This window comes from Anabrus simplex, chromosome 4 (genome assembly GCF_040414725.1).
Source record: "Anabrus simplex isolate iqAnaSimp1 chromosome 4, ASM4041472v1, whole genome shotgun sequence".
Classification (NCBI taxonomy): domain Eukaryota; kingdom Metazoa; phylum Arthropoda; class Insecta; order Orthoptera; family Tettigoniidae; genus Anabrus; species Anabrus simplex.
The window spans coordinates 281,438,197-281,457,915 of NC_090268.1; the positions used below are offsets into that span (position 1 = coordinate 281,438,197).

At 40.8% G+C, this 19,719-nt stretch overlaps 1 protein-coding gene across 1 annotated transcript in view; it reads right to left on the reverse strand.

The window, feature by feature from the left end:
* LOC136872651 (uncharacterized) overlaps positions 1-19,719 on the reverse strand; it is a 36,893-nt gene that overhangs the window by 1,921 nt on the left and 15,253 nt on the right. The gene's annotated exons all lie outside the window — the stretch shown is intronic.

Below are 19,719 nucleotides of genomic sequence, written 5' to 3' on the forward strand. Positions count from 1 at the left end.
CCGTCTCTGTTTTTTCCCCAACTTTCATCCCTTTCGAACCACTCCTTCTTGGTGTTGCATTTGCTCTGTCAGTCAGTGTATTCACACCAATAATTCCAAAAAAATTCGCTGTCAGTAGAAGCCAGGTAGAAAATATGAATTTCTGACAAGAATGGCCGGATTATGAAAGAATGTGCAAAAAAATTTCCGAGTGTCAAAGAAAATTAGTATACGTTCGTGACATATAGTTTGAATCCAAGAATAAAAGGGATGTTTCTTTTATCCATCTTAAGAGGAATTGAAATATTATCTCGTCAATGTAAAAATAGCTAACAATTATTCCTATATTTCTGAAACTTTCAATGTCTAGATGTTTTACGACATCACTGTCCGCCTCCGTAGCGTAACGGTTAGAGTTATTAGCTGCCGTCCTCGGGGGCCCGGGTTCGATTCCCGGTACTGCCAGAAATTTAAGAATGGCAGGAGGGTTGGTATGTGGTTGAAATGGTACAAGCTGCTCACCTCCAATGGGGGTGTGCCTGGAAAGAGCTGCACCACCTCGGGATGAGGACACGAGTTTACTTTACGACATCACTTGCAATAATTGAAGTGATCGTAATGGTTTGAATAAGATGTAAGATCTCCTAATAGTTTGAAGGGAACGCGTAATGTCTCCATCTAATTCACACAGTGAGGAAGATTTGACTATGGGTTTCGTTCAGCGGCTTTTCGTATAGTTTTAAGAATTTGAAGATTTTTAAAAATTCTCCGTTCAATAGTTTATCAAATAAAGTCGCTCAAAAAGGGAATGAGTGCATGGTATTTTATAAGTTTCATCGAGTACGGTTCACACGGTGCTTAAAACAGTTTGTCTGGATGGCTAACGTAATTCTATTATTATAAGCAAAGAATGACGGAATATAAGGATTTAAAAATCACATTAGCTCTTATTAATCCGGTAGATTAAGAAATACATGTGTTGCTTGTAATAAGTGACAATTACATGGAACTGAAACGAACAGTCAATGAAAGAAAAGAGTGGTTGCATTGACAAGGCATTAGCCTTTAGAATATTGATTGATTGATTGATTGATTGATTGATTGATTGATTGATTGATTGATTGATTGATTGATTGATTGATTGATTGATTGATTGATTGATTGATTGATTGATTGATTGATTGATTGATTGATTGATTGATTGATTGATTGATTGATTGATTGATTGATTGATTGATTGATTGATTGATTGATTGATTGATTGATTGATTGATTGATTGATTGATTGATTGATTGATTGATTGATTGATTGTAATTAGGTTTATCCGTTCAAGTACAGCAATATTATGCACAGCAAGCCGCTTCGTGCCTACGCCAGCAGGAGAGCCTGAGGCGTTGGTAGACATAGACAAACATCACGAGTTTGATTTTGTCCAAGATGTAGTTTCTATTTGTGTATTTTAAAGATACGTTTCACCATTCACCTCATTCAAGTCATTACTAATTAGATTAATTACAATTAATCTTTGTCACTCCATTCTTTTGTGTGTGCTACGAAACATGAACCTATTTCTTGTCCATTCTTGCGATGTCCAAGGAAATATCGTGATATATTTGCTAACTGCAGTCTTTTCATGTCATTACGTTGCTCCCGTGCTGCGTTTACAACATGGCGAAGCTTGTGGACCGTAGGTCAGTGCACTGCCTTCGTAATGTACAGGCCGTACTGTAGAAAGCGCGCCAAGCCAATCAGCTGATCGATTAAGGCGAGCTGAGTGAATGTTACAAGTTGTACTTGTGAATGTAATCCATAAGGATTGGGGGCATTCTTAGGATAATTGTGACCGTTGAGAGAAAAGAAAATTTAAGTATATTCCATGTTTTTCTTTAAATTCATCACATCAGGATTTACGTAAATAGCTGTTACTAAGATCATGAGACCTCACAGTTTAGGTTAGGCATGGTATCTTCACGTGGTGAGTAATGTAAATTCAAGGGACGTAATAATTCTCGTGTAATTTATTCATTTAATTGTTATCGTATAACACGTTTTTGTGGAAATATGTGCTACAAATTTTGCCACAACGCTGAGAACTTGTGCGTACCACGGCGAAAATACAACTATACAAGTAAATAGACATTAATACACTGACTGACAGTGACAATGCAACACCAAGGAGGAGTGGTTCGAAAGGGATGAAAGTTGGGGAAAAAACAGAGACGGCACGGACGAATAATTGATGTTTATTTCAAACCGATATGCAGGTTACACAATGCGCACGGCATCGACTCAGTAGGATGTAGGACCACCGCGAGCGGCGATGCACGCAGAAACACGTCGAGGTACAGAGTCAATAAGAGTGCGGATGGTGTCCTGAGGGATGGTTCTCCATTCTCTGTCAACCATTTGCCACAGTTGGTCGTCCGTACGAGGCTGGGGCAGAGTTTGCAAACGGCGTCCAATGAGATCCCACACGTGTTCGATTGGTGAGAGATCCGGAGAGTACGCTGGCCACGGAAGCATCTATACACCTCGTAGAGCCTGTTGGGAGATGTGAGCAGTGTGTGGGCGGGCATTATCCTGCTGAAACAGAGCATTGGGCAGCCCCTGAAGGTACGGGAGTGCCACCGGCCGCAGCACATGCTGCACGTAGCGGTGGGCATTTAACGTGACTTGAATACGCACCAGAGGTGACGTGGAATCATACGCAATAGCGCCCCAAACCATGATGCCGCGTTGTCTAGCGGTAGGGCGCTCCACAGTTACTGCCGGATTTGACCTTTCTCCACGCCGACGCCACACTCGTCTGCGGTGACTATCACTGACAGAACAGAAGCGTGACTCATCGGAGAACACGACGTTCCGCCACTCCCTCATCCAAGTCGCTCTAGCCCGGCACCATGCCAGGCGTGCACGTCTATGCTGTGGAGTCAATGGTAGTCTTCTGAGCGGACGCCGGGAGTGCAGGCCTCCTTCAACCAATCGACGGGAAATTGTTCTGGTCGATATTGGAACAGCCAGGGTGTCTTGCACATGCTGAAGAATGGCGGTTGACGTGGCGTGCGGGGCTGCCACCGCTTGGCGGCGGATGCGCCGATCCTCGCGTGCTGACGTCACTCGGGCTGCGCCTGGACCCCTCGCACGTGCCACATGTCCCTGCGCCAACCATCTTCGCCACAGGCGCTGCACCGTGGACACATCCCTATGGGTATCGGCTGCGATTTGACGAAGCGACCAACCTGCCCTTCTCAGCCCGATCACCATACCCCTCGTAAAGTCGTCTGTCTGCTGGAAATGCCTCCGTTGAAGGCGGCCTGGCATTCTTAGCTATACACGTGTCCTGTGGCACACGACAACACGTTCTACAATGACTGTCGGCTGAGAAATCACGGTACGAAGTGGGCCATTCGCCAACGCCGTGTTCCATTTATCGTTCGCTACGTGCGCAGCACAGCGGCGCATTTCACATCATGAGCATACATCAGTGACGTCAGTCTACCCTGCAATTGGCATAAAGTTCTGACCACTCCTTCTTGGTGTTGCATTTGCTCTGTCAGTCAGTGTATTTTCATTTTCTTCGTATGGGGCCAGGTAACCTTTATGAGAAACGAAAATTCCAACCGAAAAAATTCCTATTACAAAGAATAAAGGTGTATGTTTCACTCATTTTCCAGAGCTGATGATGAGTTCTGCTTTTGACTTTCTTCTTTCACAGTTTTACAGCAGAGCGTTTCATTGTTGATACAGAACAAGTATAAAAGTGGACAGTAACCAATGGAACCAACGTATGGTTATTTATTGGGTTCGTAATGTTGAGTACACGCTGCCTTTTCTCCCCAAAATTAATGCAAGTAAGAACCATTCCTCGGTAGTTTCCGTGAATGTGGGAAGTAACTAATAGATCTGGCTGATCAGTGCATTAATATTTGGGAAAACATGGGCTATTCCTAAACAAAAAGTGATACAAATGTTTGTATGGAAGAAAGGATCTCAAGAAAATCTTCGAAGGATAGTGCCAGAAGTGTCCAAAAAAACTAAGAAAGCTACTGTATTTATGGCCATCTAGAGGTATAGAAGTAACATTTATTGTTGCATGTTTGTTGTCTCCATATTTGTATTAATGCATAATAATTTGTTGGGTACATTGACGAGTAAAGCACTGAAGTTTTGACCGCGTAGATCGCTCTTCAAACCTACTTCTCCTAAAATTACATAGACCTGACTTACGAGTTATGATGCGATTACAGGTTTTAGTGATCTCACCTGTAATATTAATACAACATTTATAAATATTTCATAATTACAAAAGATACAGACGCATCATGTCCTTGCATTACACGGGTCGGACGAAGGAAACAGTTCGCCTCTTTGTGTGACGTCATCGGAGGTACAGTACGGCCTGTACGTCACGAAGGCAGTGGTCAGTGGTGTTGGCTATAGTGAAGGATGGTTTCTCTGCAACTGAAACTGGCCGTAGATAAGACGTCCCCTATTATACTGCTACTAGTAGGCGATAGGCCAAGCTTCATCAGAAAAGTGCTCAAGACACACAGGGTATTCTACAAGTCATTCTAGCATCTCCATTAGATAATAAACTGAGACCCTCCTGGTAGCACTAGAGGAGAACCTCTTTCTCTCAGCAGTTTTACTGCGGGCTTTGTATTTCCTTCCAGCTGAGGTGCAGAATGCATTTAATCGAATTAGGGATGTGGGAGTCCAAAATTACGTCACTCCTAGCAAGGTCCAGTTCAACGAGGACCAAATAATTGGCCGCCTTGTATATGCCACGGAATTACTGAACGTAGCGTAGCAAGATTTAGACTTCATCGATGAAGTTACGTTTTCCTGTAAAGATGCGGGTACTATTCACGTCCGCATATACCGTGAACCCAGTGCCAGGTGTGATGATGAATACGTTGTCACCTCTCACAGAAGTGGTCATTTTAACGTTCATTGCTGGTGTTGGTCTACCTTACACGATGCCGGAATGCTGTTGAGAATTCCGCCAACTCTCAACCCCGAGGTTTAAAATCAGCCTTTGGGTCTCTGGTTGATTCCAGCATGGGCAGAATTTATCCCGTATTCTCACTTGGTTTTATTTGTAGTGACTGAAGTTAAGTCTCACCGGGCGAGTTGGCCGTGCGCGTAGAGGCGCGTGGCTGTGGGCTTGCATCCGGGAGATAGTAGGTTCGAATCCCACTATCGGCAGCCCTGAAGATGGTTTTCCGTGGTTTCCCATTTTCACACCAGGCAAATGCTGGGGCTGTACCTTAATTAAGGCCACGGCCGCTTCCTTCCAACTCCTAGGCCTTTCCTATCCCATCGTCGCCATAAGACCTATCTGTGTCGGTGCGACGTAAAGCCCCTAGCAAAAAAAAAAAAAAATAAGTTAAATCTCAGGGCATGTTTTTACATTCTTTCTTGTATTCTCGTCGAGCCCATAGCTGACATTGCTGCAAAGGTTATCGTGAAAACTTGCCGTTCGGACATGGCCACAACTGTTATCAGAAATGCCCTTATTCCTTTTTGAGCGACTCTACATTTTGTAACGAAAGTTTGTAATATCAGAAGCTGTGATAAAAGGAAATTGTTGCGAATACTCCAACAACGAAGCACTTAAGTTGTTAACCAAGTACTGCACTCTACAATCTTCTTGTGAAAATACTCTAATGTAAAAAGTGAAACTTTTCAACAAATTCTTGAAAATGAAAGTTTCCTACATGGCTTTTTCTAGGAAGTGGAAACGATTCAATGGAACCGTGTGAAAATGAAACATGATGATGAAGATGCTATTTTTTGCTTTACGTCGCAATGATGATTATGATTATTATTATTGTTATTCAAAAGGACCTAAGTGTAGGCTATCGGTCCCTGATGTGGTAAGATAACATAAAATGAAACAGACACAAAATTTATCTACTAACTAGGATTCAGAAATAATAATGAAAATTATTGTTAAATTAAAAAAAATCAGTGTATCTAAATCACAATGCCTTATTTCGATTAAATTATTAAAACATAAATTAAAATGTAAAAAAATTAAATAAGGCATTGTTCTTAAAAGTAAGATCAAATATAATATTATAAAACTTCAAAGTTAAAGACATATTAAAACATACAGCAAATAGAAGAAAACAGTCAAAAGAATAAAAGCGTAGTTATAGTAAAATGAAAGTTAAAGACAAATAACTAGTATAAATATTTCACACTTAAAACCAATTTTTTTAAATGACCACTATCCCTCAGAGAATGGATGATGAGATCTACTCTCTGCTCGCCATCTCGTAGAATAAGGGAGACGGGACTTGCAAGTTTTAGACTTCGGCGCAGATCGGCCAGGTCCGCGTACTTCCGTATAATGTGGCCCAATGGCCACCGCAAGTAAACACCTCAAGGGCATCTTCCTCCATTAAGAAGGGGTACGTTTATTCTGCAGCTTCGCTGCTGTCACATGGATGCTCACTCTAGCACCTCGCTGACAGGCTGCTCGCCATGGAGCTTTTACCCTGCAGCAGTCTCGCCCTCACGCTGCTGGCGACTCTCAGTTTTGTTTTGGTTGTATTTTTTTTTTTTTTTTTGCCTTACGTCGCACCGACACAGATAGGTCTTATGGCGACGATGGGATATGAAAGGCCTAGGAATGGGAAGGAAGCGGACGTGGCCTTAATTAAGGTACAGCCCCAGCATTTGCCTAGTGTGAAAATGGGAAACCACGGAAAACCATCTTCAGGGCTGCCGACAGTGGGATTCGAACCCACTATCTCCCAGATGAAAGATCACAGCTGCGCGCTCCTAACCTCATGGCCAACTTGCCCGGTGCGACTCTCAGTTGTAGCCAAAAATTCAGCGTGTGAAAATGTTCTCATCTTCTGAGTAATTACTTACTCGTCACGCATTCTTTTGCCACGTCATTCTATAGTTTATCCAGTTTGAGCCCGTTATAATATTGTGCATGCCGCTGGTTCCAAGTAGCATTCCGTTTGAAGACAGCTGATATCAGCATTTCTTCAAAATAGTCACCCAAAGCAGAAACAGAACAGCACAACACATGACCGGATTAGATTCAGACTGCTAGTGATCGATTATAGAACATCTGCGTGGATTGCGGGGAGAGGAGGGGTGTGAGAACGGGTGACCTTGTTACAGGATAGCCGGTGATGTGCCAGACTCCAAAAACAAACGTGTTTGAGACCATCGATGTGGCGAGGATAGCAGCCAGCAGCGTAGCGAAAAGCCGGGCTTCAGGTTAAAGGCACCGATGGAGATCCATTGATTTGTTTCATCATCGACTGACATCGAGAAGCGAGACCTGTCGATGTGCCAGCAGCGATGCTGCAGCATAAACGTACCCTAGGAGTACGCTGCTCCACCATGAGCGATCCGAAAACGACACAAAAACACTGCCTATCTCCGGGAAGCGCAAAGGGTAGTCTTTCACAACTTTGTTGTCCTTCTAATCGCACTCAGCTTATGACAACAGCACTTGCTTACATCTCATCTGTAAAGGATGTACACCGGACTCAGCGAACAGGGGACTTCTACGGAAAGCTCCCGTTGCTAGCCTAACTCAGTTGTGCTGAAACGTGTTCAGTTCATCAAGAACAGTTTTACGTGCTGAGCAATATGCTGCACTTCGTTTAATCAGAATAAAATATTTGCCCTATAAGATCGTAGGAGCATCGTGCGCTCAACCCTCTAACTTGTGTCGCTCTAAAACTCAAAACATTGATTTTCTAAGCACATTACACTTTCAATTGAAGCACGTGTGGCTCCCAGGATAACTCACTATCGAAAGGAAGCGGGAACCAGTATGTGCTTACTACAGGAAAAGCGACTCCTCTCAAATAAAGCTCAAGATGGAATGCGCGCTTCCGACGCAAGTAGGCAACAGAGGTATTGCCTATTTAGAACCAGAAGGCATGTTCAAATGTCCATTGTTCCAGTCTCCTAATAGCTTGCTCCTCAGGGCAGTGTTATCGGACCTTTATGTTTTCTTATATATATAAATGATATGAGTAAAGGAGTGGAATCGGAGGTAAGGCTCTTTGCGGATGATGTTATTCTCTATAGAGTGATAAATAAGTTACAAGATTGTGAGCAACTGCAACGTGACCTCGAAAATATTGTGAGATGGACAGTAGGCAATGGTATGTTGATAAACGGGGCTAAAAGTCAGGTTGTGAGTTTCACAAATAGGAAAAGTCCTCTCAGTTTTAATTACTGCGTTGATGGGGTGAAAGTTCCTTTTGGGGATCATTGTAAGTATCTAGGTGTTAATATAAGGAAAGATCTTCACTGGGGTAATCACATAAATGGGATTGTAAATAAAGGGTACAGATCTCTGCACATGGTTATGAGGGTGTTTAGGGATTGTAGTAAGGATGTAAAGGAGAGGGCATATAAGTCTCTGGTAAGGCCCCAACTAGAGTATGGTTCCAGTGTATGGGACCCTCACCAGGATTACCCGATTCAAGAACTGGAAAAAATTCAAAGAAAAGCAGCTCGATTTGTTCTGGGTGATTTCCGACAAAAGAGTAGCGTTACAAAAATGTTGCAATGTTTGGGTTGGGAAGAATTGAGAGAAAGAAGAAGAGCTGCTCGACTAAGTGGTATGTTCCGAGCTGTCAGCGGAGAGATGGCGTGGAATGACATTAGTATACGAATAAGTTTGAGTGGCGTTTATAAAAGTAGGAAAGATCACGATATGAAGATAAAGTTGGAATTCAAGAGGACAAACTGGGGCAAATATTCATTTATAGGAAGGGGAGTTAGGGATTGGAATAACTTACCAAGGGAGATGTTCAATAAATTTCCAATTTCTTTGAAATCATTTCGGAAAAGGCTAGGAAAGCAACAGATAGGGAATCTGCCACCTGGGCGACTGCCCTAAATGCAGATCAGTATCGATTGATTGATTGATTGATTGATTGATTGATTGATTGATTGATTGATTGATTGATTGATTGATTGATTGATTGATTGATTGATTGATTGATTGATTGATTGATTGATTGATTGATTGATTGATTGATTGATTGATTGATTGATTGATTGATTGATTGATTGATTGATTGATTGATTGATTGATTGATTGATTGATTGATTGATTGATTGATTGATTGATTGATTGATTGATTGATTGATTGATTGATTGATTGATTGATTGATTGATTGATTGATTGATTGATTGATTGAATGTCGCTCTGCGACTGCCATATAGTGTGAACTATAATGCAACGAAAAATCGTGTACGTACAGCGTCGGTGTTACTGCCGAACCCGCAGAAGTAACAAAACGGCGGAACGATCGAGTGGCTGCACTGACAAGTGATAATTCCCTGCGTTACACTAAAATAAGTAGGTTTCGTGTACTCAAAAGGCGTAAATGTAGCTCCCATATCGGCTACTCTAATACCCTTCCTCTGGGACAAGTCATTTCAGAGTCCTATAATGGGCGTTGAGCGTGAAAATTGCCCAACAGCAGGGAAGTGATGGGAGCTGATCTACAAGGTCAATTACCACATTGATATTGAGGAGCCTGGTGGAAAATATACATTAAAAAGTTTCGACATAGCAAACGAAAGAACACGTAGAGCTACTGCCTCCAGCTCAGTTCTTATGGAACTAGTTCGCTACAGGTATCATTATGAGTGAAAGTACCAACGCCACCGAAAGCCTAGTTGGTATAATCCCGTCCTTTTGAGTATAGTCTAAAATTTCTCAAGACCGTATGATAATCTGATCTGAGATTAAATTCTTGAATATAGACGATACTCGTCGCGAGGTGATTTGAATGAATGAATGCTGATCTGCATTTAGGGCAGTCGTCTAGGTGGCAGATACCCTATCTGTTGCTTTCCTAGCCTTTTCCTAAATGATTTCAAAGAAATTGGAAATTTATTGAACGTCTCCCTTGGTAAGTTATTCCAATCCCTAACTCCCCTTCCTATAAGTAAATATTTGCCCCAGTTTGTCCTCTTGAATTATAACTTTATCTTCATATTGTGATCTTTCCTACTTTTATAAACGCCACTCAAACGTATTCGTCTACTAATGTCATTCCACGCCATCTCTCCGCTGACAGCTCGGAACATACCACTTAGTCGAGCAGCTCTTCTTCTTTCTCTCAATTTTTCCCAACCCAAACTTTGCAACATTTTTGTAACGCTACTCTTTTGTCGGAAATCACCCAGAACAAATCGAGCTGCTTTTCTTTGAATTTTTTCCAGTTCTTGAATCGGGTAATCCTGGTGAGGGTCCCATACACTGGAACCATACTCTAGTTGGGGTCTTACCAGAGACTTATATGCCCTCTCCTTTACATCCTTACTACAATCCCTAAACACCCTCATAACCATGTGCAGAGATCTGTACCCTTTATTTACAATCCCATTTATGTGATTACACCAATGCAGATCTTTCCGTATATTAACACCCAGATACCTACAATGATCCCCAAAAGGAACTTTCACCCCATCAACGCAGTAATTAAAACTGAGAGGACTTTTCCTATTTGTGAAGCTCACAACCTGACTTTTTAGCCCGTTTATCAACATACCATTGCCTGCTGTCCATCTCACAACATTTTCGAGGTCACGTTGCAGTTGCTCACAATCTTGTAACTTATTTATCACTCTATAGAGAATAACATCATCCGCAAAAAGCCTTACCTCCGATTCCACTTCTTTACATATATCATTTATATATATAAGAAAACATAAAGATCCTTGAGGAATTCCCCTCTTAATTATTACAGGGTCAGATAAAGCTTCACCTACTCTAATTCTCTGAGATCTGTTTTCTAGAAATATAGCAACCCATTCGGTCACTTTTTTGTCTAGTCCAACTGCACTCATTTTTGCCAGTAGTCTTCCCTAGGTCAATCGCGATACAATCTATTTGACCTCCAGAATCCAAGATATCTGCTATATCTTGCTGGAATCCTACAAGTTGAGCTTCAGTGGAATAACCTTTCCTAAAACCGAAATGCCTTCTATCGAACCAGTTATTAATTTCACAAACATGTCTAATATAATCAGAAAGAATGCCTTCCCAAAGCTTACATACAATGCATGTCAAACTTTCTGGCCTGTAATTTTCAGCTTTATGTCTATCACCCTTTCCTTTATACACAGGGGCTACAATAGTAACTCTCCATTCATCTGGTATAGCTCCTCCGACCAAACAATAATCGAATAAGTACTTCAGATATGGTACTATATCCCAACCCATTGTCTTTAGAATATCCCCAGAAAACTGATCAATTCCAGCCGCTTTTTTAGTTTTCAACTTTTGTATCTTACTGTAAATGTCATTGTTATCATATGTAAATTTTATTACTTCTTTGGCCTGTCTCCTCCTCTATCTCGACATTATCCTTGTAACCAACAATCTTTACATACTGCTGACTGAATACTTCTGCCTTTTGAAGATCCTCACATACACACTCCCCCTATTCATAATTACGATCTTCTGTGAACCATTCTGTACACACCCGTTGCACTGCCGACACACTTTGTCCCACACGAGCAGCAATTTCCCGGATGGATGCATCACGTTCTCTCATGCCAATAATGAGCCCTTTTTCAAAAACAAGAATCTAGCTCCTGAGGGAGCAATAGTTCCATGTTTCGTCGCATAGCACTGTAGGAAATTAATCGGAGCACTTCGGAAAATTTCGGTGAGATAAATGTAATTCTTCGAGCAAAAGACGACACATAACCATGATAATAAGTATAAGACTCAATCAGGCCTGTACTCCTGAACATTTGTTTAAAATAAAGATGAGTTATCGAATATCTGTGAATGTTGTAAACTAGTCGGTACAACCAACCACAATTTTTTTCAATGTGAGAAATGCAATCATCAACTAATAAAAAATTATTCAGAAATTAACGAAATTGGGTTTCCCACTGCCTTTGAAAATCTCCTGCCCCTTATATAATCCTACAAATCAACTGGCAGAGTCAATGGTTCATTTTCTTCAGGAAAGCAAACAGTATAACTCTGCTAATATAAGTAACAACCTCAGTTGTATGTGCTTCGGTCTTGTATGTTCGGTAGTTAAATACCGTGATGAATCACACCGGCAAGAAGATATAGTACCCTGTATATCTGTGTACTTTTTTCCCCACTATTTTTCTATATATCCCACCAACAAGAATCGACCTTCATAGATATGTGCTTTAAATAGCATAAGACATTCAGAATGGCCCTTAATATAAGAATTGCAAACATCGAAGAGGTCTAGTGGCTGGACGGAGGATATATATATGCGGAGTCCAATAACGATCAAGAAGAAGAAGAAGATGTAATTTTTCGAGGGAACAATGCGGTTAGGGGCTCGCAGCTGTGAGCTTGCATTCGGTAGTTTGAATCCCAATGTCGGCAGCCCTAAAGATGGTTTTCCGTGGTTACCCATTTTCACACCAGGCAAATGCTGGGGCTTAGCTTAAGGCCACGGCCGCTTCCTTCCCACTCCTAGCTCTTTCCTATCCTATCTTCGCTATAAGAGATATCTGTGTCGGTGATGTAAAGTCAATTGTAAATACATATACACACTATGGAGCATTTTCATTTCTACTAGGACGTGAACTTCCTAGTAGCAACGATCTGACTCGTATGAGCTCTTCTTGAATTACTGAGTGATAATTTCATTCTTCTTTATTAAATGTAATAGAAGTATCACTTTTCCACTCAAAACGCATTTTTGGTATCTTTCTAATGGTCTTTTATTGGAAGTCCGAGACATTGGAGGGAACCGAGACTTCGTCTCTACAGCAACGCAGGCATTCCGAGTCACCTGCATCTTCGAAGAATCCAGTGAAATTGTGGTAATGATGATATAAAGAGGAAAACGAATTTCCTTTTGTGTGCAAGTTCTTCTCATAATGCCAATTGGAATCGTTCTGGGGAATGGAGGGATAGCCTGACATCTAGCGGCACTATTTTGAACTGCTGCTCCTCTGTTAATTTAGTACTTGAAAATACTGCGCATGCAGAGGTTTTTACTTATCTCGTAGACAGCGTCCCAATTCACAAGACAAGATCAGAATCCACTGCACCAGCGCGCTCCCGACATTACGTGCCACAGCTTGAAACTAAAGCTCCCTCACCGAAGTTTTCCGAAGTGCTCCGATTATTTTCTCACAGAGCTATGCGGCAAAACACGATACTATTGTTCCCTCAGGAGTTAGACTCTTGTTTTCAAACTTACTAATTCGACGATACGGTTCTCGCATACGTCTGCGAGGCATCCTTCACGTCTGCTCAAGTCACACTGATCCATTACCTTCGGTTTATAGCGGCAACGAGATATGTAGGCACATTTTACCGGTCAGTGGTGGTGCACCGAGATATGGATGTGGACCTTGAAGCTGAGGGCCGACATGGTTCAAATGCTAATCATTTCTTCAGAACATACTAATGCATGTGTCCTGTAAATATAAACTTCCTATCTCTAGTATTTCAAGGTGTTCTGGCTTTTATGAACTTGAGTGTATTCTGGTGATACTTGACTTCACAGAGCCACTGTCACACTAACATAGAAATTGTCACATTGCATTGCATTGTCACCGATCTGCACAGACAACTTCCACAGAGCCCTTTATCGGGCTGGCATAGAAAGATAAGCGGAGACAACTTTCATAGAGCCATCTACACGCGAATACAGCTAACTGCAACGACCTAAGCGTTGTATTATTCGAATAAATGACTATTAATTAAGACTTAAATAAATAATAGTTTTCTAGTAATCCTGAGATAGAGACCTTTCTTTTCATGTATAATACTTGATACAGTGGTTTTCTCACAATATCGTGTTACACGTTCAAATTATGTATATACAGTATATTGAAGATTGACATTTCATAATTGTATTCCTAACCATCTCAAAAATATACTTCAGCTATTGATTTCCGACCTTTGATTGTTTAGTAAAAATGTCTTTCTTGTCTCTTCTCTCATCCCTACAATTACGATTAGTGGTCGATTGTTGAACTGGGAAAGGGACATCACTCGTTTCGACTAGGACCAAACGTTTTTGATAGGGTTAAGTCCGGAAACGGAAACGCTGGGAGCGACTGGCTACCTTCTATTGTCGCCGTACCGTTGTAGGTGCCTCCCAGAGACATAACTATACCGTGATATCGTTAAAAACGTGACTCTCCATACCTTTGCTCTGTATCATTCTAGGTATTAGAACCATGACGCCACATTTTGTTATAGATCAACGTTAAATACAATAAGATTTAGATAATATAGGAATATCTGGGTAGAAAAAATTTAGCGGGAAAATGTAAAATCTAAAATTACTGCTGGGATGAATTGAAATATTCCCTGTCAATAAGACGAGAAATGAGATTTTCCACCTTTGGAGGAGTACACAGCTTTGAGAAGTTTTTCCTTCCAAAACTCCAGGTGTTTTCATGACCCGTACGGAGATGCATTAATTTATCAAGATCATCGTTGACTGTATTATTCCGACTCATTGTCTGAATAGTCAGCGCTTAGGCCTTCGGTTCAGAAGATTCCGGGTTCGATTCCCGGCCAGGTCGGGGGTTTTAATCGCATCTGATTAATTCTTCTGGCTCGGGAATTGGGTGTTTGTGTTTGTTCCAAAATTTTCCTCTTCATATTCATACAACAGACTAACACTGCCAACTACCACAGAAACACGCAATAGTAATTATATCCCTCCATATATGGTTGGCGTCAGAAAGGGCACCCGGCCATGAAACAGGGCCAAGTCCACATGTGCGACACAGCTCACACAGATGTGGGAAAAGCGGTAGATATTGAAGAAGAAGATCGTTGACTGTATTATTATTTATTAGTCTCTTGTGGTGTGTAAAACTATAATTATTCGGATTAAGCTCAAGAGAAACCGCTCCTCCAGTGTGTGTGAAATAAAACAGCGGAAACCCACTCTCATAGTAGCCGATGACAGCGTCGGCATTCGAACTTTCAAACTACGAAATGAATTAATTTAGCTACAAAGAATTGAGTAATATTATTCAAACCGTCCTCTATCAAATCAAAAATCAAAATAAAATCAAAATCTCTTCATTTGCAAATGAGGTGGCAAATGGTACACTAAAATACATTATTGTCAAGCACTAAATTTTAAATTAACAAAAGAAGAAGAAAATTTTCCTAGAATACAATATTATACAATTTACGCTAACAAATTTTTTTATTAAACACACACCTCATCCTTAATAAATTTATGTCAACTCATATACAGTATGTGAAATTACTTCTGATAATACTATACAACTGGTATAAGATTAAAATTAACATTGCATTTATTTATTTACTTTTTACCCATTTGGGAACCTAAGTAGCATAACGACCTGCTGCGTCTTAACCAGAGCCCCTTTTGCTACCACTTTTCAGAGTTCCTGAAGGACCTTCACAGCTACCGTAGCGGTCCCAGGGCCCTCGAAGTCCCCACTGTACTTCACCCCTACAGGCAGTCCCCTGCTTGGGCTGTCCAAACTCCATAGACCAGGGAAAGGAATTAATTTAATCACACACATTTTTTATTTACAATATCCTGCACTGGTCGAATGCCCTCTAACATTTCACTTATTTTCTCTGTTGCTGTTTATTCTCTTCTTGAATATCTGTACAGATTTTGGAAAAGGATCAAACACTACCCCTGGTAAACTGTTCCACTCCTTCACGCCCTTCCCAATGAATGAAAATTTACCCAATCGCTTCTGCTAAAATCCCTTCTAATTTTATACTTGTGGTCAGTTCTGCCGATATAATTATTGTCCAACTGAAGCCTCTCACGGATTTCTCCCCAAGCTTCTTCTCCTGTATAGGCTCTATATAATCCTATAAGTCTAGTTTTCCCCCTTCTCTTACTTAAAGTTTCCCACAAGTTCCTGTAACATTTCTGATACACTACTTTTTCTGAAATCCCCTGTTACAAATCTTGGTGCTTTCCTCTGCACACTATCTATTTCTTTTATTAGGTATTCTTGGCGAGGATCCCAAACACTGTTTGTATATTCCAATAATGGACGAACCATATTTAAGTAACTTTTTTCTTTTAATTCTTTGTTGCATCCTTTAAGTAGCTTCATTATGACATGGAACGATCTGTATGCTTTCCCAACAATGTCATCAACATAACCCTTCCAGTGCAAATTACTTTCAAATCTCACACCTAAGTATTTGCACTTGCCATCTTTTGGGATAACTTCCTCATCCAAAGTATATTCAAATTCATTTTTAAAGCTCCTGTTTGTAAATAGCGTTCACCCCGTTCTCCCACCATTGTAGGAATTTGGATTTCCCTTCCTTTTTGATTCCTATCAATCAATACTGATCTGCATTTAGGGCAGTCGCCCAGGTGGCAGATTCCCTATCTGTTGCTTTCCTAGCCTTTTCCTAAATGATTTCAAAGAAATTGGAAATTTATTGAACATCTCCCTTGGTAAGTTATTCCAATCCCTAACTCCCCTTCCTATAAATGAATATTTGCCCCAGTTTGTCCTCTTGAATTCCAACTTTATCTTCATATCGTGATCTTTCCTACTTTTATAAACGCCATTCAAACCTATTCGTCTACTAATGTCATTCCACGCCATCTCTCCGCTGACAGCTCGGAACATACCACTTAGTCTAGCAGCTCTTCTTCTTTCTCTCAATTCTTCCCAACCCAAACATTGCAACATTTTTGTAACGCTACTCTTTTGTCGGAAATCACCCAGAACAAATCGAGCTGCTTTTCTTTGGATTTTTTCCAGTTCTTGAATCAGGTAATCCTGGTGAGGGTCCCATACACTGGAACCATACTCTAGTTGGGGTCTTACCAGAGACTTATATGCACTCTCCTTTACATCCTTACTACAACCCCTAAACACCCTCATAACCATGTGTAGAGATCGGTACCCTTTATTTACAATCCCATTTATGTGATTACCCCAGTGAAGATCTTTCCTTATATTAACACCTAGATACTTACAATGATCCCCAAAAGGAACTTTCACCCCATCAACACAGTAATTAAAACTCAGAGGACTTTTCCTATTTGTGAAACTCACAACCTGACTTTTAGCCCCGTTTATCAACATACCATTGCCTGCTGTCCATCTCACAACATTTTCGAGGTCACGTTGCAGTTGCTCACAATCTTGTAACTTATTTATCACTCTATAGAGAATAACATCATCCGCAAAAAGCCTTACCTCCGATTCCACTCCTTTACTCATATAATTTATATATATAAGAAAACATAAAGGTCCGATAACACTGCCCTGAGGAACTCCCCTCTCAACTATTACAGGGTCAGACAAAGCTTCACCTACTCTAACTCTCTGAGACCTATTTTCTAGAAATATAGCAACCCATTCAGTCACTCTTTTGTCTAGTCCAATTGCACTCATTTTTGCCAGTAGTCTCCCATGATCCACCCTATCAAATGCTTTAGACATGTCAATCGCGATACAGTCCATTTGACCTCCAGAATCCAAGATATCTGCTATATCTTGCTGGAATCCTACAAGTTGAGCTTCAGTGGAATAACCTTTCCTAAAACCGAATTGCCTTCTATCGAACCAGTTATTAATTTCACAAACATGTCTAATATAATCAGAAAGAATGCCTTCCCAAAGCTTACATACAATGCATGTCAAACTTACTGGCCTGTAATTTTCAGCTTTATGTCTATCACCCTTTCCTTTATACACAGGGGCTACTATAGCAACTCTCCATTCATCTGGTATAGCTCCTTCGACCAAACAATAATCAAATAAGTACTTCAGATATGATACTATATCCCAACCCATTGTCTTTAGTATATCCCCAGAAATCTGATCAATTCCAGCCGCTTTTCTAGTTTTCAACTTTTGTATCTTATTGTAAATGTCATTGTTATCATATGTAAATTTTATTACTTCTTTGGCCTTAGTCTCTTCCTCTATCTCGACATTATCCTTGTAACCAATCTTTACATACTGCTGACTGAATACTTCTGCCTTTTGAAGATCCTCACATACACACTCCCCTTGTTCATTAATTATTCCTGGAATGTCCTTCTTGGAACCTGTTTCTGCCTTAAAATACCTATACATACCCTTCCATTTTTCACTAAAATTTGTATGACTGCCAATTATGCTTGCCATCATGTTATCCTTAGCTGCCTTCTTTGCTAGATTCAATTTTCTAGTAAGTTCCTTCAATTTCTCCTTACTTCCACAGCCATTTCTAACTCTATTTCTTTCCAGTCTGCACCTCCTTCTTAGTCTCTTTATTTCTCTATTATAATAAGGTGGGTCTTTACCATTCATTACCACCCTTAAAGGTACAAACCTGTTTTCGCATTCCTCAACAATTTCTTTAAACCCATCCCAGAGTCTGTTTACATTTTTATTTACCGTTTTCCACCGATCATAGTTACTTTTTAGAAACTGCCTCATACCTGCTTTATCAGCCATATGGTACTGCCTAACAGTCCTACTTTTAAGACCTTCCTTTCTCTCGCATTTATTTTTAACTACCACAAAAACAGCTTCATGATCACTAATACCATCTATTACTTCAGTTTCCCTATAGAGCTCATCTGGTTTTATCAGCACCACATCCAGGATATTTTTCCCTCTGGTTGGTTCCATCACTTTCTGAATCAGCTGTCCTTCCCATATTAACTTATTTGCCATTTGTTGGTCATGCTTCCTGTCGTTCGCATTTCCTTCCCAATTTACATCTGGCAAATTCAGATCTCCCGCTACAATCACATTTCTTTCCATGTCGTTTCCCACATAGCTTATTATCCTATCAAATAATTCCGAATCCGCATCAGTGCTACCCTTTCCCGATCTGTACACTCCAAATATATCAAGTTGCCTATTATCTTTAGAAATGAGCCTTACACCTAGAATTTCATGTGTCTCATCTTTAACTCTTTCGTAGCTTACAAATTCTTCTTTCACCAGAATGAAAACTCCCCCACCCACCTTTCCTATCCTATCTCTACGATACACACTCCAGTGCCGTGAGAAAATTTCTGCATCCATTATATCATTTCTCAGCCATGATTCAACTCCTATTACAATATCTGGTAAATATATATCTATTAAATTACTTAATTCTATTCCTTTCTTTACAATACTTCTACAGTTCAGCACTAACAATTTTATGTCATCCCTACTTGATTTCCAGTTCCCTGTTCCCTCATCACCGCTCCCTAGGCCACCCCGTTTCCCTGAATGTACCTCCCTATTACCCTTCCAAACAAATTTCCTAACTTATACGTACCACTGCGGTTTAAATGAAGGCCATCCGAGCGCAGATCCCTATCTCCTACCCACCCATTAGGATCTAGAAATTTCACTCCCAGTTTCCCACATACCCACTCCATAGTCTCATTTAAATCCCCAATCACCCTCCAGTCAGTATCCCTCCTACACAGTATTCCACTAATAACAATCTCCGCTTTCTTAAACTTCACCCGTGCTGCATTTACCAGATCCCACACATCTCCAACTATGTTGGTACTTATATCAGCTTGCCTTACGTTGTTGGTACCAACGTGAAACACTACCACCTTCTCCTTCCCCTCCTCCCTCTCTTCTACTTTTCTCAACATCTGCCTCAACCTAATTCCTGGATAACATTCTACCCTGGTTCCCTTTCCTCCACACACTTTCCCCACGTGTCTAACGATGGAATCCCCCATGACCAGAGCCTCAACCCTATCCACCTCATTTGATCCCCTCCCCTCCTGGT